Genomic DNA, 21,772 nt, shown 5'->3' with positions numbered 1-21,772 from the left:
GAGCCGCGGCTGCCGGTCCGCGAGCTCTGATTGGCTCTCGAACCGGCGGCTGGTTTGAAGTACTACACGCCGCCGCTCCCACCCGACAGCCGCGCTCTCCTCCGTGTCCCACGGTAAGCAGCACGGAGGGGAGAGGGGAGGGCATCTGTATACCTGGCACTGTGGGGGCATCTGTATACCTGGCACTGTGGGGACATCTGTATACCTGGCACTGTGGGGGGCATTTGTATACCTGGCACTGTGGGGGGCATTTGTATACCTGGCTCTGTGGGGGCATCTGTATAACTGGCACTGTGAGGGGCATTTGTATACCTGGCACTGTGGGGACATCTGTATACCTGGCACTGTGGGGACATCTGTATACCTGGCACTGTGAGGGGCATTTGTATACCTGGCACTGTGAGGGGCATTTGTATACCTGGCACTGTGGGGGCATTTGTATACCTGGCACTGTGGGGGCAATTGTGGATCTGGCACCGCACTATTGGGGGCATATGTGTATCACGTCCCATTTTAACTGGCCACACCCATTTTTTTGGCGCGTGTGCGCCTCCGGCGCACACACACAGTACCTCTAAGGGGCAGACCTACTGGGGGGCAGGGTAATTTTCTGCGTTGAGAATTTTTGTATGGCCCCCGAAGGATTTTATAAATATCCAAATGGCCCTCGGTAGAAAAAAGGTTCCCCACCACTGGTCTAAATGTTATAGGAATCAGAGATAAAGTCCTAAATGCCAAGAAAGTCACAGACATAGAAGATGTATTGTTTGTACCAGATCTAGGAACCAATCTTATTGCCATCAGTGTACTGGAAAAGCAATACACGGATCAAATTTGCAGAGGGACAGTGTGTTGTGTACAATAAAAGAGGGACTATAAATGCATCAGCAACAACAAAACAACTGCATATCCAGTCTATGGAGCTATGGCATAGGCAGGGGCGGAACTACTGGCGGGGCAGGCAGTGCATTGCACTGGGGCCCCGCCGCACTCAAGGGCCCACAGCCGCCGGCCGGCATTACATGAATGAGTCACAATGACTCATTGTATGTCATGCCGCAGCCGCACACCAGCGCTCCCGTGACCCGCCCGTCATAAGGAACGATTCTGGCCACCCGCACACGAAGGAGGGAGGAGGGTCCGTCCCTCCCTCCCTCATATACAAACAGGTCACAGTCTCTCAGTGAAGGAGAGAGCCGAAGGAGAGAGCCGCAGCAGCGCTTTGTTACTGGTGGAGGCGCTGCTGCTGCTGCTCCTCTGCTTCACTATAGGCTGTCTCTGAGAACAGCCTATAGGGAAGCAGAGGGGCAGCAGCAGCAGCAGCGCCTCCACCAGTAACACAGTGCTGCTGCGGCTCCCTCCTTCACCTCCCTCCTCCTTCTTCTCTACTGCCCGGGAAGCTGCACCGAGGAGCCTGAGCCAACAGAGAGGGTAAGTATAATTCTTCCTTCTTTCTTTCTTTCTTTCTTTCTTTCTTTCTTTCTTTCTTTCTTTCTTTCTTTCTGTCTCTTTCTTTTTTTATTTGTTGGGACTGCCTGCCGCAATGTGTAAAAAGGGGGGACTGCCTGCCGCTATGTATAAAAATGGGGAATCTGCCTGCCGCAATGTAAAAAATGGGGAATCTGCCTGCCGCAATGTAAAAATGGGGAATCTGCCTGCCGCAATGTAAAAATGGGGAATCTGCCTGCCGCAATGTAAAAATGGGGAATCTGCCTGCCGCAATGTGTAAAAATGGGGGATCTGCCTGCCGCAATGTAAAAATGGGGAATCTGCCTGCCGCAATGTGTAAAAATGGGGAATCTGCCTGCCGCTATGTATAAAAATGGGGAATCTGCCTGCCGCTATGTATAAAAATGGGGAATCTGCCTGCCGCTATGTGTAAAAAGGTAGAATCTGCCTGCCGTAATGTGTAAAAAGGGCACGCTATCTGCCGTTATGTGTAAAAGTGTATGGTGTCTGCCGTAATGTGTAAAATGGGGACGCTGTCTGCCGTAATGTGTAAAATGGGGACGCTGTCTGCCGTAATGTGTAAAAAGTGCACGCTGTCTGCCGCTATGTGTAACGAGGGCACGCTGTCTGCCGCTATGTGTAACGAGGGCACGCTGTCTGCCATTGTGTAAAAAGTGTATGCTGTCTGCCGCTATGTGTAACGAGGGCACGCTGTCTGCCGTTATGTGTAAAAAGTGCACGCTGTCTGCCGTTATGTGTAAAAAGGGGAATCTGTTCGCTGTAAGGAGTAAAAGGGTCTCTACCTGGTGTAGTGGTGCTACTGTGCGGCGTAATTTGAAGAATGGAGACTACTGTGCACCGTTTTATGAATTGGTATTATTTTGTGGACACACCCCTTCCCCACGAAGCCACGCCACTATGTATTTTTGCGCGCGCCTACGGCGCGCACTGCCCATGGGGTGGACTTGGATGGGATGGGGGGGGGGGGGGCCCCAAAGCATTTTGTTGCACCTGGGCCCACCGCTTGCTTGTTCCGCCACTGGGCATAGGTGACTTGGATATCTAAGATACAACAAGGTACAGAAAGCTTCTAGAGGGCATAGTGACAAGGATGTCAGTGAACAATCCAAAAAAACTAGAATGAAAATTTCTGTGAAGGGTAAGCAAGCACACTGCCACTTTCCAAAGTCTGCGTTCAGAGCAAGAGCACCACTGAAGCTACGTATGAGTGGTGACTGCTAATTCATGGCGCTCATAGATAATGCTAAAAGGATGATGGCCATATACTTCATGAGAGGTAAAAGTAGAGTAACCAATGTATATTTTTCCCAGATGTGGGCACGCCAAGTACTCTGCTCCGCAGAGCATGGAGAAAGTCCAGTAGTCTTGGGGAGTAGGCAGAAGAACCTAGAACCGATCCTGTACACATATGTACACATTGGTTTCCTTTTACTGGATAATGCATGAAATACAGTATGAATAATTAACCGGCCAACTATTTGGATCATTGGACAGATAATCTTTAAGTGTATGGCCAGCATAATGGGCCCTACACACTGGAAGATAACACTGAATGATATGAATGAACTCGTTCATATCATTCAGTGTGGAAGCACCAACGATGAACGATGCGCGGCCCCGCACTCGTTCAACGTTGGTGCCCCGTCGCTTATGCATGCAGGACAATATGGACAATCTCGTCCATATTAGCATGCACTGCTATGGAGCCGGGTGATGGGGAGAGTAAAGAAACTTCACTCCCCCCTTCAACTTCCCCCCACCGCCGGGTCGCCCGCCAGCCGTATCGGCCGTCGGGCAGCTCGGCGGCGGGTCGACAAGTGTGTAGGGCCCATAACAGTGCATATTTTGCAGATCTTCTCAGTATCACAACTGAAATAATTAGCACCACCTGCAGATTTTAAAAATGTGTCAGCCAGTATGTTGCAATTGCATTGTGTGCACGGAGCTTAATGTATATATTCTACTCTATGCAGAGTTGTACATACTGTATCTATACAACCGCAACCCCCCTATCGGTATGCTTGGTTATCAATTATCAGTGTGCACTGTCCTTGGTATAGAGGATGCATCTGAAAATAGGATTTCATGTACACAAAGGCTCTCAGTAGACTTTACCCGTGGTAATACCCAGCAGTGCCGTAACTAGACATTTTAGCGCTGTGTGCAAGTAACAGCATCAGTGCCCCCCCCCCCCCCCCCCCCCATGCATAATGAAAATAGGGCCAGTGCACTATTCCACATTACTCCAGGTAGAGCCACTATCATACATTACCCAAGGAAGAGCCTGCTTTTACACATTACTCCAGGTAGTTCTCCCTTAAACACATTACGCCAGGTAGAACATACTTTTACACATTATGCCAGGTACAGCCCCCTTTTACACAAAACGCCAGGTAGAGTCCCTTTTTACAATGCAAGGCAGGACCAACTTTTACACATTCTGCCAGGTAGATCCCTTATACACATTACGCCAGGAAGTCCCTTATACACATTGCGCTAGGTAGCCACTTATACACATTGCGCAAGGAAGTCCCCTTTACTCATTGCGCCAGGTAGCCCATTATACACATTGTGCCAGGTAGCACCTTATACACATTGCGCCAGATAGATCCTCTTATACACATTTCGCAAGGTAGCACCTTATACACAAATGCCAGGTAGAGAGAGAATATCAGTATGTGTGCGCACGTGCCATCCTCCCCGCAGCCTGTCTACTCACCATGATCCGGCCAGCGTCCATGGCAGACTGGCAGTAGGTCCCCCGCCGCGTTCCTGCTTCTCCTTCCCAAATGCTTGGTGGGTGTCCAGCGGGGGCGGAAGTGATTACCGGGGCGAGGGGTGGTGGTGGGCTGTGCGGTCAGCGGTAGGCAGAGTTGAATGGTGGGAGGTAGTGGAGTGCGGGCAGATGCGGGCGGTGTGGGCAGCAGTGGCGAGGCGGGGGACAGGAGGCGGGCGGTGGTGATTCAGCAAGCAGCCGTGTGGGTGGTTCTGCCAGATAGTGCGCTCACAGTGCATATGCAATGTGGGCAAGGCACCACTGGCACACACCTAGTTACGGCCCTGTATCTTAAACACATTACACCACAGTAGAGGCCCTTACACACATTACGTCAGGTAGAGCCCCTGGTACGCATTATGGTAGGTAGAACTCCCATCATGCCAGGTAGAGAGAGAGAGAGAGAAAGGGGGGATGGGGGGATGGGGTTTGGTGTGTGTGTGTGTGTGTGTGTGTGTGTGTGTGTGTGTGTGTGTGTGTGTGTGTGTGTGTGTGTGTGTTGCCTCACTGGAACCCTGATGAGGACTGGCCACCCCTGGCCCCCATAGCTGTGTACTGTGCATTGGGTGGTATTACTGCCGGGACAGAACTGAGGGAAGCCACTGACCGGGAGGCACAGGAGAATTATGCTGACTGGATGAGCAGTGCGCCGGGAGTGGAGAGGCATCACCTTGCAACCCACATCACCCGCCGAGCTGAACAGACATATGCTGCAGGATAACGGTCCCGGCGAGAGGAGTGATTGGCTGAGTGGGAGCCCTGAGTGAACGTCAGAGTGAGAGAGCAGCTGCGGGAGCAGAGCACTTGAGCTGGTGTGCGCCAGGAGCCGGGGGATCGTGATGTGTGCCTTGCTGTGAGGGGAGTTAGGCTATGCTGACCAGTGAGCAGTTTCCCTCAGCTCCGGTTTGCAGTCTCAGCCTCTGTCTCAGCGGTAACTCTGTTTCCTGTACTCTGCCTAAAGGAAGCCAGGAGGAGCACTACAGCGAAACCCCCCTAATAAAAAGTAGCCGGACGCTACCTCAACTAAAAGGGACAGTCGGACACACATTGCGTCGCCAACTGCGGGTGTTGCAACTTGCCGGCGGTGGTTCTGCGCCCACAGTGCAGATGCGCTGTATGCCAGGCACCGCTGGCACACACCTAGTTACAGCCATGATACCAAGTCCCAGTGCTATTGCAGCCACAAGAGTTAATGCAACTGAAATGTTTAGAACTCGTTCGGCTCCAGAGCATGTTCAGTGCAAAAACACAAAAGATCAATATGCAAAACAGACTTGCATTTAAGTATTCATCAGCTTCATAGTTTGCTAAATTATAGTGTTTTTTCTATTCTAAAAATAGACCAGAATTACACGAAGAAGAAAAATTCCTTAAGGTTTCCTGCACACACTTGAAACAATATAATATAGAGAAATGTCACAGCTGTGTTTAATCAAGGTCTGACGCAGTTATAGGAAGTCCTAGTAAGCAGGGCCGGTGCAAGATCTCTCTGCACCCTAGGCAAACCTTCAGCCTAGTGCCCTCTAACCTGCATTCCCCTCCCCCCTGACACACACACACCTCCCGGAGGGGAGATGCAGGTGGCCACTAGTGGGCTGAAGTGAATTGCATCATTATATATACATACACGGTCAGAATACTGACAGTGCCATCCCGAGCACCATAATAACAACGTCATTTTAAATTAAATGAATTAACCTTACCCTATCCCTCCCCGCACCCTAAACACTAACATTCAGGATGCCGGCTGTCGGGATTCTGGCGTCAGCATTCTGACAGGTGTCAGGCTTCTGGAGCCAGTATTCTAAACACCAGCATCTGGTCCGCCGGGATGCCATCTACATCCCGTAAAAATGTATGTGTGTACATGTGTATACTCGCAGACATACATATATTTGCATGCTCCTAATTGTGTTCCCTCCCCCCATCTTTAAGTTCATTACTGACAGCATACAGAGACATCCTTCAGTTTTTTGCAATATGAATTTAATAATGCCCTCCAGTGGACGGCGCCCCTAGGCAGCCGCCTAAAGTTGCCCAATGATAGAGCTGGCCCTGCTAGTAAGGTTTCATTGTTAAAACTCTACAAGCTCCAGGACCTTTGAATTGTAGAAATATGCCCTTATTTATCAATGAGTGATACATTTCACTGTGAGTGATAAATAGCACCAACCAACCAGCTCCTGTTATTTTTCAAACACAGCCTGTGACATGTTAGGAGCTGACTGGCTGGTGCAATTTATCACTCACAGTGAAATGTTTCACTAATAATAATAAGGGCAAGAGTGTTTAGATTTGACCAGACACAGAGGCGTCACTAGGGTTGGTGTCACCCGGTGTGGTAATTCATGGTGTCACCCCCCATGGACTTCCTTCCATATCACACCACACGGAATCCTTAGTATTGTTTTTGTACTAGTTTTACTTGTAAATCATAATTCCTGTATATCACTGAATGCGATGGCAATAGTAGTGACATAGGACACTATTCAGGTTGGTTTGCATATTCTGCTAAAAGCAGAATCTGCAATCATTTCTGTAGCATGCTGGGGTGCGTCCAGCATGCTAATTGGCATCCAGCGATGCGATCGCAAAATAATTGGGATCCCATCACTGAAGCAGAAACTAAGGATGACCCCCTGCAGACGTAGCTAGGCTGCGTATGCAGGCGATGCACCGCCAATTTTTGGGTTGCAGTGGGCGCGTGTGATGTCATGTAGCCGCCCCAAAAAAGCTCTGACCCCCTTTCGCAGTTACGCCGGTCCCCAATGCCCGCCGCAAGTGGCGTAACTAGACATTTTAATGCTGTGTGCAAGATAGGGCATTGGCACCAACCTGTATGTAAAACGGGCAGTGCGCGCCTACGGCGCACACAAAAATCATAGGGGCTTGGCTTCATGGGGAAGGGGTGTGGCCACAAAATAATACCAATTCATATTACGGTGCACAGTAGTCTCCATTATTCAAATTACGCCGCACAGTAGCGCCACTACACCAGGTAGAGCCCCTTTTACATATTATGGTGGATAGATTCCCCTTTTTACACATTACGGCAGACAGCATCCCCCTTTTACACGTTACGGCAAACAGCGTCCCCTTTTTACACATTACGGCAGACAACGCCTCCTTTTTACACATTACGGCAGACAGAATAGATTATACTTACCATTTCTCCGCTGGCTCAGTCAGTCAGGCTCCTCGGTGCTGGCAGCTCCGGGGGCAGGTGAGAAGGAAGAGGAGGGAGGCAGCAGTGCACCGTAATTGCTGGCGGCGCCGCTGCAGCTGTCCCTATCCTCCCGCATTGACTGGCTGCCGCTGCTGTGCATGCTGGGATGAGGGAAGCGCATTCCAGCATTCACAGCAGCGGCGGCCAGCCTATGTGGAATGAGAGGAACAGCTGCAGCGGCGTTGCCACCAATTACATAGCGCTGCTGCAGCTCCTTCCCTCCACCTTCTCCCTCCTCTTCCTTCTCCGCTGCTGCTCCTCTTCTCCTCCGGCACAGGCGGCTTGTAATGAGTCAATTTCACTCATTACAAGCTGCTGACTTTAGGGAATGGGGGCCATTGCGCCCTCAGGGCGACTGTGCTGTGTGCCAGGCACACCTGACACACACGTAGTTACGGCACTGTCCACCGCTGTCAATGAAAGTGCAGTCCTTCAGGGATGAAAGCGCACTTTGATTGCATGCGCACTGTTACCGTGGCATATTTTTGCAAAAATCGCTCAATTGCGATTATTGCTAAAATGAAATGCGACCAGAATTAGGTCCATAAACAGCTAATGGGCCCTACATATTAGGCGATATAACTGCACAATATGAACGTTCTCGTTCATTAATGAATGAGAACTAGTTCAGTATGTAGGCACCAACGATGAATGATTCGCGGCCCCACGCTCGTTCATCATTGGTGCCGGGTCGCTTATGCTTGCAGGCCAATATGGACAATCTCGTCCATATTACCATGCACTGCTATGGAGCCGGGTGAAGTTATACCACACAGTGTGAGCCGAAAATCACATTATAGCACACATAATGAGCCAAAATTCACATTATAGCACACAGAATGAGCCGAAAATTCACATTATAGCACACTGAATGAGCCGAAATTCACATTATAGCACACTGAGCCGAAATTCACATTATAGCACACTGAATGAGCAGAAATTCACATTACACAACATAGATGAAGACAAAATTCACATATGCCACACGGTATGATCCACAATTCAGGGCCAGGGAGATTGACAGCAGGGTCAGTGACAGAGAGACAGTGACAGAGAGTGGGACAGCAGTGACAGAGAGAGGGACAGGGACATAGGGAAACAGGGGAAGAGTACCTGAGCAGTGGAGGGGGGTGTAGTCGGCGGCGGTGCAGAGTTGAAGGCCCTGGGCAGCGGAGAACGTGGGCGGCTGCAGTGTGAATGTGGCTGGCGGGGGTGAGGAGAATAGCAAGCCGCAAGAGCCTCCTCCCAGTTCTCCGAGTCCCAGCAGCGCAAGCGGCGGAGTGGCGTCGCGATGATGTACAGACCCGGCCGCGGCGGAGTCTTCCTCTTCCTGCAGGGGGAGGGATGCAATCATAACTGTGCCGCGGCGGAGTCTTCTTGTTGCAGGTGGGGGTATATGATTTTGAGACGGCGGGGGTGCGATCGTAAGTGTAGTGCTTGGTGCCGGATGGCAAACAGGGCACTGCAGTTACAATCGCACCCTCGCCGACTCAAAATCTTATACCCCCGCCTGCAACAAGAAGACTCCGCCGCGGCACAGTTATGATTGCATCCCCCCCCCACCCCAGCAGGTGCAAGTGCGGCTCTTGTTTAGTGTCACCCCATTGAAGGGTGACACTGGAGTGCGGGCAGCAACCCCCCGCACCCTCCTCATGACGCCACTGATATATATATATATATATATATATTTAACTTGAAGTAATACTGGATTATATTGAAATTAACAGTTTATTTGGTACAAATAAATGGTACTGATTTCAATACAATCTTTAGCGGAAAAAAATATATATATATATATATATATATTTATATATATATACATATAATAAGATTTTACTTACCGATAAATCTATTTCTCGGAGTCCGTAGTGGATGCTGGGGTTCCTGAAAGGACCATGGGGAAATAGCGGCTCCGCAGGAGACAGGGCACAAAAAGTAAAGCTTTTCCGATCAGGTGGTGTGCACTGGCTCCTCCCCCTATGACCCTCCTCCAGACTCCAGTTAGGTACTGTGCCCGGACGAGCGTACACAATAAGGGAGGATTTTGAATCCCGGGTAAGACTCATACCAGCCACACCAATCACACCGTACAACTTGTGATCTAAACCCAGTTAACAGTATGATAACAGCGGAGCCTCTGAAAGATGGCTTCCTTCAACAATAACCCGAATTAGTTAACAATAACTATGTACAATTTATGCAGATAATCCGCACTTGGGATGGGCGCCCAGCATCCACTACGGACTCCGAGAAATAGATTTATCGGTAAGTAAAATCTTATTTTCTCTATCGTCCTAGTGGATGCTGGGGTTCCTGAAAGGACCATGGGGATTATACCAAAGCTCCCAAACGGGCGGGAGAGTGCGGATGACTCTGCAGCACCGAATGAGAGAACTCCAGGTCCTCCTTAGCCAGAGTATCAAATTTGTAAAATTTTACAAACGTGTTCTCCCCTGACCACGTAGCTGCTCGGCAAAGTTGTAATGCCGAGACCCCTCGGGCAGCCGCCCAAGATGAGCCCACCTTCCTTGTGGAGTGGGCCTTTACAGATTTAGGCTGTGGCAAGCCTGCCACAGAATGTGCAAGTTGGATTGTGCTACAGATCCAACGAGCAATCGTCTGCTTAGACGCAGGAGCACCCATCTTGTTGGGTGCATACAATATAAACAACGAGTCAGATTTTCTGACTCCAGCTGTCCTTGCAATATATATTTTTAATGCTCTGACAACGTCCAGTAACTTGGAGTCCTCCAAGTCACTTGTAGCCGCAGGCACTACAATAGGCTGGTTCAGATGAAATGCTGACACCACCTTAGGGAGAAAATGCGGACGAGTCCGCAGTTCTGCCCTGTCCGAATGGAAAATCAGATATGGGCTTTTGTAAGATAAAGCTGCCAATTCTGACACTCTCCTGGCAGAAGCCAGGGCTAGAAGCATGGTCACTTTCCATGTGAGATATTTCAAATCCACCTTTTTTAGTGGTTCAAACCAATGAGATTTTAGGAAGTCCAAAACCACATTTAGATCCCACGGTGCCACTGGAGGCACCACAGGAGGCTGTATATGCAGCACTCCCTTAACAAAGGTCTGGACTTCAGGGACTGAAGCCAATTCTTTTTGAAAGAAAATCGACAGGGCCGAAATTTGAACCTTAATAGATCCCAATTTGAGACCCATTGACAATCCTGATTGCAGGAAATGTAGGAATCGACCCAGTTGAAATTCCTCCGTCGGAGCACTCCGATCTTCGCACCACGCAACATATTTTCGCCAAATTCGGTGATAATGTTGCACGGTTACTTCCTTCCTTGCTTTAATCAAAGTAGGAATGACTTCTTCCGGCATGCCTCTTTCCTTTAGGATCCGGCGTTCAACCGCCATGCCGTCAAACGCAGCCGCGGTAAGTCTTGAAACAGACAGGGACCCTGCTGAAGCAAGTCCCTCCTTAGAGGTAGAGGCCACGGATCTTCCGTGATCATCTCTTGAAGTTCCGGGTACCAAGTCCTCCTTGGCCAATCCGGAACCACTAGTATCGTTCTTACGCCTCTTTGCCGTATAATTCTCAATACTTTTGGTATGAGAGGCAGAGGAGGAAACACATACACCGACTGGTACACCCAAGGCGTTACCAGCGCGTCCACAGCTATTGCCTGCGGATCTCTTGACCTGGCGCAATACCTGTCCAGTTTTTTGTTGAGGCGAGACGCCATCATGTCCACCATTGGTCTTTCCCAACGGGTTACCAGCATGTGGAAAACTTCTGGATGAAGTCCCCACTCTCCCGGGTGAAGATCGTGTCTGCTGAGGAAGTCTGCTTCCCAGTTGTCCACTCCCGGGATGAACACTGCTGACAGTGCTATCACATGATTCTCTGCCCAGCGAAGAATCCTTGCAGCTTCTGCCATTGCCCTCCTGCTTCTTGTGCCGCCCTGTCTGTTCACATGGGCGACTGCCGTGATGTTGTCCGACTGGATCAATACCGGTTTTCCCTGAAGCAGAGGTTCTGCCTGGTTTAGAGCATTGTATATTGCTCTTAGTTCCAGAATGTTTATGTGAAGAGACGTTTCCAGGCTCGTCCATACTCCCTGGAAGTTTCTTCCTTGTGTGACTGCTCCCCAGCCTCTCAGGCTGGCGTCCGTGGTCACCAGGATCCACTCCTGTATGCCGAATCTGCGGCCCTTGCAACCACCACAGAAGAGACACCCTTGTCCTTGGAGACAGGGTTATCCGTAGGTGCATCTGAAGATGCGACCCTGACCATTTGTCCAACAGATCCCTTTGGAAAATTCTTGCGTGGAATCTGCCGAATGGAATCGCTTCGTAAGAAGCCACCATTTTTCCCAGGACTCTTGTGCATTGATGTACAGACACCTTTCCTGGTTTTAGGAGGTTCCTGACAAGCTCGGATAACTCCTTGGCTTTTTCCTCCGGGAGAAAAACCTTTTTCTGAACCGTGTCCAGAATCATCCCTAGGAACAGCAGACGAGTTGTCGGCATTAACTGGGATTTTGGAATATTCAGAATCCACCCGTGCTGTTTTAGCACTTCTTGAGACAGTGCTAATCCCATCTCTAGCTGTTCTCTGGACCTCGCCCTTATTAGGAGATCGTCCAAGTATGGGATAATTAATACGCCTTTTCTTCGAAGAAGAATCATCATCTCGGCCATTACCTTTGTAAAGATCCGAGGTGCCGTGGACAATCCGAACGGCAGCGTCTGAAACTGATAGTGACAGTTTTGTACAACGAACCTGAGGTACCCCTGGTGTGAGGGGTAAATTGGAACGTGGAGATACGCATCCTTGATGTCCAAGGATACCATAAAGTCCCCCTCTTCCAGGTTCGCTATCACTGCTCTGAGTGACTCCATTTTGAACTTGAACTTCTTTATGTACAGGTTCAAGGACTTCAGATTTAGAATAGGCCTTACCGAGCCATCCGGCTTCGGTACCACAAAAAGAGTGGAATAATACCCCTTCCCTTGTTGCAGAAGAGGTACCTTGACTATCACCTGCTGAGAGTACAGCTTGTGAATGGCTTCCAACACCGTCTCCCTTTCGGAGGGGGACGTTGGTAAAGCAGACCTCAGGAAACGGCGAGGTGGATCTGTCTCTAATTCCAACCTGTATCCCTGAGATATTATCTGCAGGATCCAGGGATCTACTTGCGAGTGAGCCCACTGCGCGCTGTAATTTTTGAGACGACCGCCCACCGTCCCCGAGTCCGCTTGAGAAGCCCCAGCGTCATGCTGAGGCTTTTGTAGAAGCCGGGGAGGGCTTCTGATCCTGGGAAGGAGCTGCGTGTTGCTGTCTCTTCCCTCGACCTTTGCCTCGTGGCAAATATGAATAGCCCTTTGCTCTCTTATTTTTAAAGGAACGAAAGGGCTGCGGTTGAAAAGTCGGTGCCTTTTTCTGTTGGGGAGTGACTTGAGGTAGAAAGGTGGATTTCCCGGCTGTAGCCGTGGCCACCAAATCTGATAGACCGACTCCAAATAACTCCTCCCCCTTATACGGCAAAACTTCCATATGCCGTTTTGAATCCGCATCGCCTGTCCACTGTCGCGTCCATAAAGCTCTTCTGGCCGAAATGGACATAGCACTTACCCGTGATGCCAGTGTGCATATATCCCTCTGTGCATCACGCATATAAAGAAATGCATCCTTTATTTGTTCTAACGACAGTAAAATATTGTCCCTGTCCAGGGTATCAATATTTTCAATCAGGGATTCTGACCAAACTACCCCCGCACTGCCCATCCAGGCAGTTGCTACAGCTGGTCGTAGTATAACACCTGCATGTGTGTATATACTTTTTTGGATATTTTCCATCCTCCTATCTGATGGATCTTTAAGTGCGGCCGTCTCAGGAGAGGGTAACGCCACTTGTTTAGATAAGCGTGTTAGCGCCTTGTCCACCCTAGGAGGTGTTTCCCAGCGCTCCCTAACCTCTGGCGGGAAAGGGTATAATGCCAATAATTTCTTTGAAATTATCAGCTTTTTATCAGGGGCAACCCACGCTTCATTACACACGTCATTTAGTTCTTCTGATTCAGGAAAAACTATAGGTAGTTTTTTCATACCCCACATAATACCCTGTTTAGTGGTACCTGTAGTATCAGCTAAATGTAACGCCTCCTTCATTGCCAAAATCATATAACGTGTGGCCCTACTGGAAAATACGGTTGATTCGTCACCGTCACCACTGGAGTCATCGCCTGTGTCTGGGTCTGTGTCGACCGACTGAGGCAAAGGGCGTTTCACAGCCCCTGACGGTGTTTGAGTCGCCTGGACAGGCACTAATTGATTGTCCGGCCGTCTCATGTCGTCAAACGACTGCTTTAGCGTGTTGACACTATCCCGTAGTTCCATAAATAAAGGCATCCATTCTGGTGTCGACCCCCTAGGAGGTGACATCCCCATATTTGGCAATTGCTCCGCCTCCACACCAATATCGTCCTCATACATGTCGACACACACGTACCGACACACAGCAGACACACAGGGAATGCTCCTAATGAAGACAGGACCCACTAGCCCTTTGGGGAGACAGAGGGAGAGTTTGCCAGCACACACCAAAAGCGCTATATATATATCAGGGATAGCCTTATAATAAGTGCTCCCCTATAGCTGCTTTGTTATATAAAAATATCGCCATAAATTTGCCCCCCCTCTCTGTTTTACCCTGTTTCTGTAGTGCAGTGCAGGGGAGAGACCTGGGAGCCGTCCTGACCAGCGGAGCTGTGAGAGGAAATGGCGCCGTGTGCTGAGGAGATAGGCCCCGCCCCTTTTCCGGCGGGCTCGTCTCCCGCTATTTTGAGAAATCAGGCAGGGGTTAAATATCTCCATATAGCCTCTAGGGCTATATGTGAGGTATTTTTAGCCTTTATAGGTACTCATTTTGCCTCCCAGGGCGCCCCCCTCCCAGCGCCCTGCACCCTCAGTGACTGCCGTGTGAAGTGTGCTGAGAGGAAAATGGCGCACAGCTGCAGTGCTGTGCGCTACCTTTAGAAGACTGCAGGAGTCTTCAGCCGCCGATTCTGGACCTCTTCTGTCTTCAGCATCTGCAAGGGGGCCGGCGGCGCGGCTCCGGTGACCATCCAGGCTGTACCTGTGATCGTCCCTCTGGAGCTTGATGTCCAGTAGCCAAGAAGCCAATCCATCCTGCACGCAGGTGAGTTGACTCCTTCTCCCCTCAGTCCCTCGCTGCAGTGATCCTGTTGCCAGCAGGAATCACTGTAACATAAAAAACCTAGCTAAACTTTCTCTAAGCAGCTCTTTAGGAGAGCCACCTAGATTGCACCCTTCTCGGCCGGGCACAAAAATCTAACTGGAGTCTGGAGGAGGGTCATAGGGGGAGGAGCCAGTGCACACCACCTGATCGGAAAAGCTTTACTTTTTGTGCCCTGTCTCCTGCGGAGCCGCTATTTCCCCATGGTCCTTTCAGGAACCCCAGCATCCACTAGGACGATAGAGAAATATATTTAATTGACAGTGTCTTTTTTTAACTGTAAATACTAACTTTTGATCACACTCAACTGGCAGAAGCCAGAATCCAGGGAGTGATAGCTGCTGAAGACTGAGGTGCGCACTTGCAGAGCCGGTCCTTCCTCTTGTAACGCAGCGGCTGCACTCCTTCTACAGGTCACAGTCCCCTCCCACTTCTCCCTCCCAGCATGGCAAGCGGCACTAGCGTGCGTGATGACGTCATCACATCACGCTGTGTGCGCTTTCCGAGACCCGGCCGCGGCGGTGTTCTGCAGGGTTGTAGACGCCGGACGGGTGTGTAGCTCAGTAGCTGTTTTTAAAAGTAGCTTGCGTGTGTCTGGCGGACCGGCATTGATAGCGGCGCTTACTGATGGGGAGGCGGGGTGTGCACACTGCCGCGGACATGACACTGGGTGAGGATGTGCTGATGGGGGTGCGGCTCTATTTGGTGTCACCCCATGGAAGGGTGACACCCGGGTGCGGGCCGCACCCCCCGCACCCGCCTCATGACGCCACTGACCAGACATACAATCTTGACACAAGCAAGCAGCTTCTGGCTGCATCACTACATTAGCAGGCTTTGATGGAAAGGACATTATTACCCAGCAAGAAGGATGTGAGCAGAAGTATTCGGGAGCAGAGAAGGAAGCAGACGTGACCAACTGAGGAGGAGGCTGTGGCAGGACTAGAGAAGGAAGCAGCTGGAACCAGATGAGGATGTGGCATGGGAGGCAGTACTAGAGGAGGAGGAGGCGACTTGGACCAGAAGAGGAAGAGGCCAGGATGAGAATATGAGACGGACTGGGGCAGGACCATAAAAAGAAGCGCTCGAACCTAGAGGAGACTAGTCAAAGCGGGACCAGAGAAGGAGGCAGGCAGAACCAGAGGAGAAGGCAGCTGGGAGTAAAGGTGCTCAGCTGAATTAAAAGTTTGGAATTGATTTTCCAGACGCTGCCCAACCGAGATTAATGAATTTTCAGACTCTGGACAAATGTCCTAATTTCCGGACTGTCTGGAGTAAACCCGGTCAGGTGGCAACTGTAAGCTGTGTGAGTGCATGAACTAATTTCACGCATGCACAGTAACACTACCGGGTTAAAGTGCTAACGATGGGGCTCACAGGAAAGTTACTTTTTTGAGCACCTTTCTTGGTACTAGAGTGATAATGGACCGCTCTGCTATTTTGGAATCCAATGCTGTAAGACACAGTAAGACAACAGATAGGCTGGAACTCCTGAAAACATAAGCGATGTGTGAGGGGCCTTCCGGATATGCTCCCCAATGGAAAGTGGTAATCACTTGTCAAAAGGCAACAGCATTCACAAATAAAAGAAGATGGTAGAAGTAGTTCACAGTAATTTCACTATATTGATACTTTTTTCAAGGTGCAAATAGCGCCATGTGTAAGCTGTCTGCAATGTTCAAGTACTGGGTATTGTCAAAGGCATCACAAAAACCACATCCATGTGTCACCCTTCCACCAAAATGCTGTGGTAGGGAACAGGGTGCAGCACTGTGACATTCTCGTGTAGTTTCTGGCTCATGTCATTGAAGAGCAGTGGTCAGTGCAACCAAGTTTCTGGGGGCAGCGCAGCTCCGCATTTCCTCCGAGAATGCTGGCCATGCCCCTGGAGTTATGTAACTGGGGTTTCCTGTGAGGCACCTTTCCATGAGGCCACACTTCCAGACCATAGTAACCTCTGACTTCCAGTGAGGCCATGCCCCTTCTCCCGTGAGGCCACGCGAACTTTTGGAATGCAAAGGGGAATATTTGCCAAAACAGGTGTCACCAATTCTATTATTGCCGCTGGGTATAATTGTTGAGAAATGTGTGTTTTAAATGAAGGAGGATGGAACTGAAGGTGCCCAGAAGGCCACCTGCCTGCTTGCCTGTGGGGGCCCGCAGCGTGCCAACAAGTGATATCATTGGTGTGCTGTGGGTTACCCCTAAGCCTGGGCCTGCAATACTATCCTCCTGATGGAGGTTATATATATATACAGTATATATATATATATTATACCCATATCCGATTGACGACACTTACATTTGTATTTGTCTCTGAACACCCAACTTATAGGTCAATTATAAGCTACAGCTAATCTAAAGAGTGTGGCACTTCAATCCTGTGATATTGTGTCTTGTTATCATGCATTTGGGATTTTGATAATGCCCCTGAAGAAGTCATATTTAAGGGACAAACAGCCATATTCATCCACCATTACTGAAATCCCTGTCCCTGAACTCACACCCAGAAGGATGCTGGGAGGAGAATATGACACCTTTTTATATGCGATGTAAGCAATTTTATAGTTGCACTAGTTTTTTCTTTTTTATCAAGAATAAAATAACTTGATTTTCACTAACTAATGGGCCTTTCTTTTGAGTGAAATTGGGTATAATTCCAGAATCCTTTGGATGTTAAACTCATCACATAAGACAGAGGTACTCAAACAATGTCCTCACGGCAATCCAACAGTCACGGTTTTAAGTTTATTCATGGCTCAGCACAGATGGTTAAATCAAATTGACTGAGGTACTAATTAAGTCACCTGCGGCCAAGCATGGATATACTTAAAACCTGAACCGTTGGGGTGCCTTGAGGACCGCTTTTGAGAACCTCCGTCCTACGATATCCCTGGTGGATTAAGTAGAAAGGATTAACAACACAGAGAGCTATTCAAAAAGTTATGGACATACTGAGATAGATAGATCGATAGATAGATAGATAGATAGATAGATAGAGAGATAGAGAGAAGAAAAACAAACGGCAGAAGGGCGCCTCCTAGTGCAATACATTAGTGACTCTCTTCAATTGTGAAGGATAGATAGATAGATAGATAGATAGATAGATAGATAGATATGAAAAATAGATCTATTTATAAACCAAAACACAAAGATGAAGGGCACTCTGCTATTTTCATGACTGTATTACATCATACTTGCCTACCTGACCATCTCCATGAGGGAGAAAATGCTCTGTTCCTGGACTTTTAATATATGATTGCCATCACCTCTGGTGAAACACCTTTCTTATCAATTAACTAGCTCACCACAGGTGATGGCAATCATACATTACCAGTAAAGTCCAGGAACAGAGCATTTTCTTCCTCATGGAGAGGGTCAGGTAGGCAAGTATGTATTACATATGTTCATACTTGCCTACCTGACCCTCTCCATGAGGGAGAAAATGCTCTGTTCCTGGACTTTCCTGGTAATGTATGATTGCCATCACCTGTGGTGAAACACCTTTCTTATCAATTAACTAGCTCACCACAGGTGATGGCAATCATACATTACCAGGAAAGTCCAGGAACAGAGCATTTTCTCCCTCATGGAGAGGGTCAGGTAGGCAAGTATGCATATGTTCCACAATAAGATGAGGAGTAAGAGAAATATCCAATGTAGTTATGTAATGTATGTATAATATTACCTCCTGTTTAGGTATAAAAAATTATATGAAACTTTACCATAGTTACATGAGATTAAAAAAAAATCTTGTCTTGGTAACATGCTTACAACATTTACATATGCATACCTCCCAACATGAACCTCTCCAGGAGGGACAAAAATGTTCTGCTTCTGGATTTCCTTTATTTTAGGATTGCCATCATCTGTGTTGAACAGGTTAATGGATAAGAAAGGTGTTTCAGCACAGGTGATGGCAATCATAAATTAAAAGGGAAGTCCAGGAGCAGAGCATTGTGTCCCTCCTGGAGAGGCTCATGTTGGGAGGTATGTACACTGCTCAAAAAAATAAAGGGAACACTTAAACAACACAATGTAACTCCAAGTCAATCACACTTCTGTAAAATCAAACTGTCCACTTAGGAAGCAACACTGATTGACAATCAATTTCACATACTGTTGTGCAAATGGAATAGACAACAGGTGGGAATTATAGGCAATTAGCAAGACACCCCCAATAAAGGAGTTATTCTGCAGGTGGTGACCACAGACCACTTCTCAGCTCCTATGCTTTCTGGCTGATGTTTTGGTCACTTTTGAAAGCTGCCGGTGCTTTCACTCTAGTGGTAGCATGAGACGGAGTCTACAACCCACACAAGTGTGGCTCAGGTAGTGCAGCTCATCCAGGATGGCACATCAATGCGAGCTGTGGCAAGAAGGTTTGCTGTGTCTGTCAGCGTAGTGTCCAGAGCATGGAGGCGCTACCAGGAGACAGGCCAGTACATCAGGAGACATGGAGGAGGCCGTAGGAGGGCAACAACCCAGCACCAGGACCGCTACCTCCACCTTTGTGCAAGGAGGAACAGGAGGAGCACTGCCAGAACCCTGCAAAATGACCTACAGCAAGCCACAAATGTGCATGTGTCTACTCAAATGATCAGAAACAGACTCCATGAGGGTGGTATGAGGGCCCGACATCCACAGGTGGGGGTTGTGCTTACAGCCCAACACCGTGCAGGACGTTTGGCATTTGTCAGAGAACACCAAGATTGACAAATTCGCCACTGGCGCCCTATGCTCTTCACAGATGAAAGCAGGTTCTCGCTGAGCACATGTGACAGACGTGACAGAGTATGGAGACGCCAAGGAGAACGTTCTGCTGCCTGCAACATCCTCCAGCATGACTGGTTTGGCAGTGGGTCAGTAATGGCGTGGGGTGGCATTTCTTTGGGGGGCCGCACAGCCCTCCATGTGCTCGCCACAGGTAGCCTGACTGCCATTAGGTACCGAGATGAGATCCTCAGACCCCTTGTGAGACCATATGCTGGTGTGGTTGGCCCTGGGTTCCTCCTAATGCAAGACAATGCTAGACCTCATGTGGCTGGAGTGTGTCAGCAGTTCCTGCAAGATGAAGGCATTGATGCTATGGACTGGCCCACCCGTTCCCCAGACCTGAATCCAATTGAGCACATCTGGGACATCATGTCTCGCTCCATCCACCAACGCCACGTTGCACCACAGACTGTCCAGGAGTTGGCGGATGCTTTAGTCCAGGTCTGGGAAGAGATCCCTCAGGAGACCATCCACCACCTCATCAGGAGCATGCCCAGGCATTGTAGGGAGGTCATACAGGCACGTGGAGGCCACACACACTACTGAGCCTCATTTTGACTTGTTTTAAGGACTTTACATCAAAGTTGGATCAGCCTGTAGTTTGTTTTTCCACTTTAATTTTGAGTGTGACTCCAAATCCAGACCTCCATGGGTTAATAAATTTGATTTCCATTGATAATTTTTGTGTGATTTTGTTGTCAGCACATTCAACTATGTAAAGAACAAAGTATTTAATAAGAATATTTCATTCATTCAGATCTAGGATGTGTTATTTTAGTGTTCCCTTTATTTTTTTGAGCAGTGTATATACTAAGAATGGATTTGTGCATACCTAGTTGTTTATCAGACTGCAGCTGCATTATAGTTAGTCTCGATTCGCCTATCTTTTTTTTCATAATCAATTCTGGGTTTCGGTTTTCTTCAGTGATTTAGGGCATGATCAAAACATAGTATCAACACGTGCTAATAATTTAGACCTGATTTAAAATTCTACAAACAGGAAAGTTTGTTACACATCAGAAAAGAAGAATTTGAGATCCAGTGCTGCAAGTATGGCGGTACGGGGTGGTACTGCGTACAGGTAAGAAATTGCCAGCCGGTACACAGTACCGCCGGGCCGTCCGCCATACCTGCAGCATATGCTATGTGAGGGAAAGAGAGTGCAGCACAGCGCCTCTCCTGTCCCTCAATGCTCAGTGAAGTCCGATCTCTGGTAGCGGGGTGAATCTCAAATGAGGCTCCAGTTTGTTAGCCAACCAGAGCTCGTGGACCAGCAGCCGCGGCTCCTGATTGGCTAACGAAACAGCGCCACATTTAAGATACCCGCCGCTGGAGACCGGACTCACTTCACTGAGCACTGAGGGGCAGGAGAGGCATGTGCTGTGCTCTCCTCCCCTCACATACCAGCAACAGAGGCAGCGGGGGTGGGGAGGGGCTTCCCTGTTCGGTAATGTGTATCTGGCACTGTGGGGGGGCATATTTGTATCTGGCACTGTGGGCGCGTATCTGGCACTGTGGGGGCATATGTGTATCTGCCACTATTGGGGTTGTGTGTATCTGGCCCCCCATATGTGTATCACGCCCCCATTTCCATTGGCCACACCCCATGTTTTGCCGTGCCGAAGACAATTTTTCTTCTTGCACCAGTGGATTTACCACACAACGGCCTCAAATTACTTTAGAGAGTAAAATAATAGGTCCACTAAACCCCAAACTCAAACCATACAGGTACAATACACTGATTTGTGCTACTATGACAGCAAATGATAGGCCTGCTAAAAAGTAAAGTACTTACACATTCCAGCACAAGTAGATGATGCTCCACATCTTTAATATAGTATATTGTCTTAACAGGATCCGAAAGAGGTCAAAGAGGTGAGATTGAGTGGCAGTGACATCATTGCCCTATGTATGAATCAACCAATCCATACAGACTATTTCTGCAAAGCTGTCAGTCACTGCCTGCTTGCTTAGCTAGCTACTCTCCTAATAAGGGAACCAGTGGCACAGCAGCAAAAAGAGAACATGATGGTCAGATCCAGCTGAAAAGCCTTTAGTTGCTGTACTTTATGCAGTATTACATATATCCCAACATTGTTGCATCTGTAGTGAGGACCTCTGCGCGGCGTAGCCACACCTGAAAAGGTGTGTGACCCTGGAGAAAGGGGCATGGCTTCACAAGGATGGCGCAATCGCAAGCCACGCCTCCTGATTTCATCATTGAGGGGGCATGTCCAGCACTCTGTGAGCTGCTAGCATGCCCTCTCTCCCTCTGACTCCCGTGAATAGATGCTAAGC

General features: G+C 48.9%; 1 long non-coding RNA gene across 2 annotated transcripts in view; it reads right to left on the bottom strand.

The window, feature by feature from the left end:
* Positions 1-15,116, bottom strand: part of LOC135057574 (uncharacterized) — a 228,517-nt gene extending 213,401 nt beyond the window's left edge. For both annotated transcript variants that reach the window (XR_010244210.1, XR_010244211.1), the window contains exon 1: positions 14,990-15,116. This is a non-coding gene — a long non-coding RNA (uncharacterized LOC135057574). The remainder of the gene's footprint in view (positions 1-14,989) is intronic.
* Positions 15,117-21,772: the final 6,656 nt, after the last annotated feature.

This window comes from Pseudophryne corroboree, chromosome 3, assembly GCF_028390025.1.
Source record: "Pseudophryne corroboree isolate aPseCor3 chromosome 3, aPseCor3.hap2, whole genome shotgun sequence".
Taxonomy (NCBI): Eukaryota; Metazoa; Chordata; class Amphibia; order Anura; family Myobatrachidae; genus Pseudophryne; species Pseudophryne corroboree.
The sequence above is the reverse complement of the archived record's forward strand: the minus strand, read 5'-3'. Positions and strand labels throughout refer to the sequence as shown.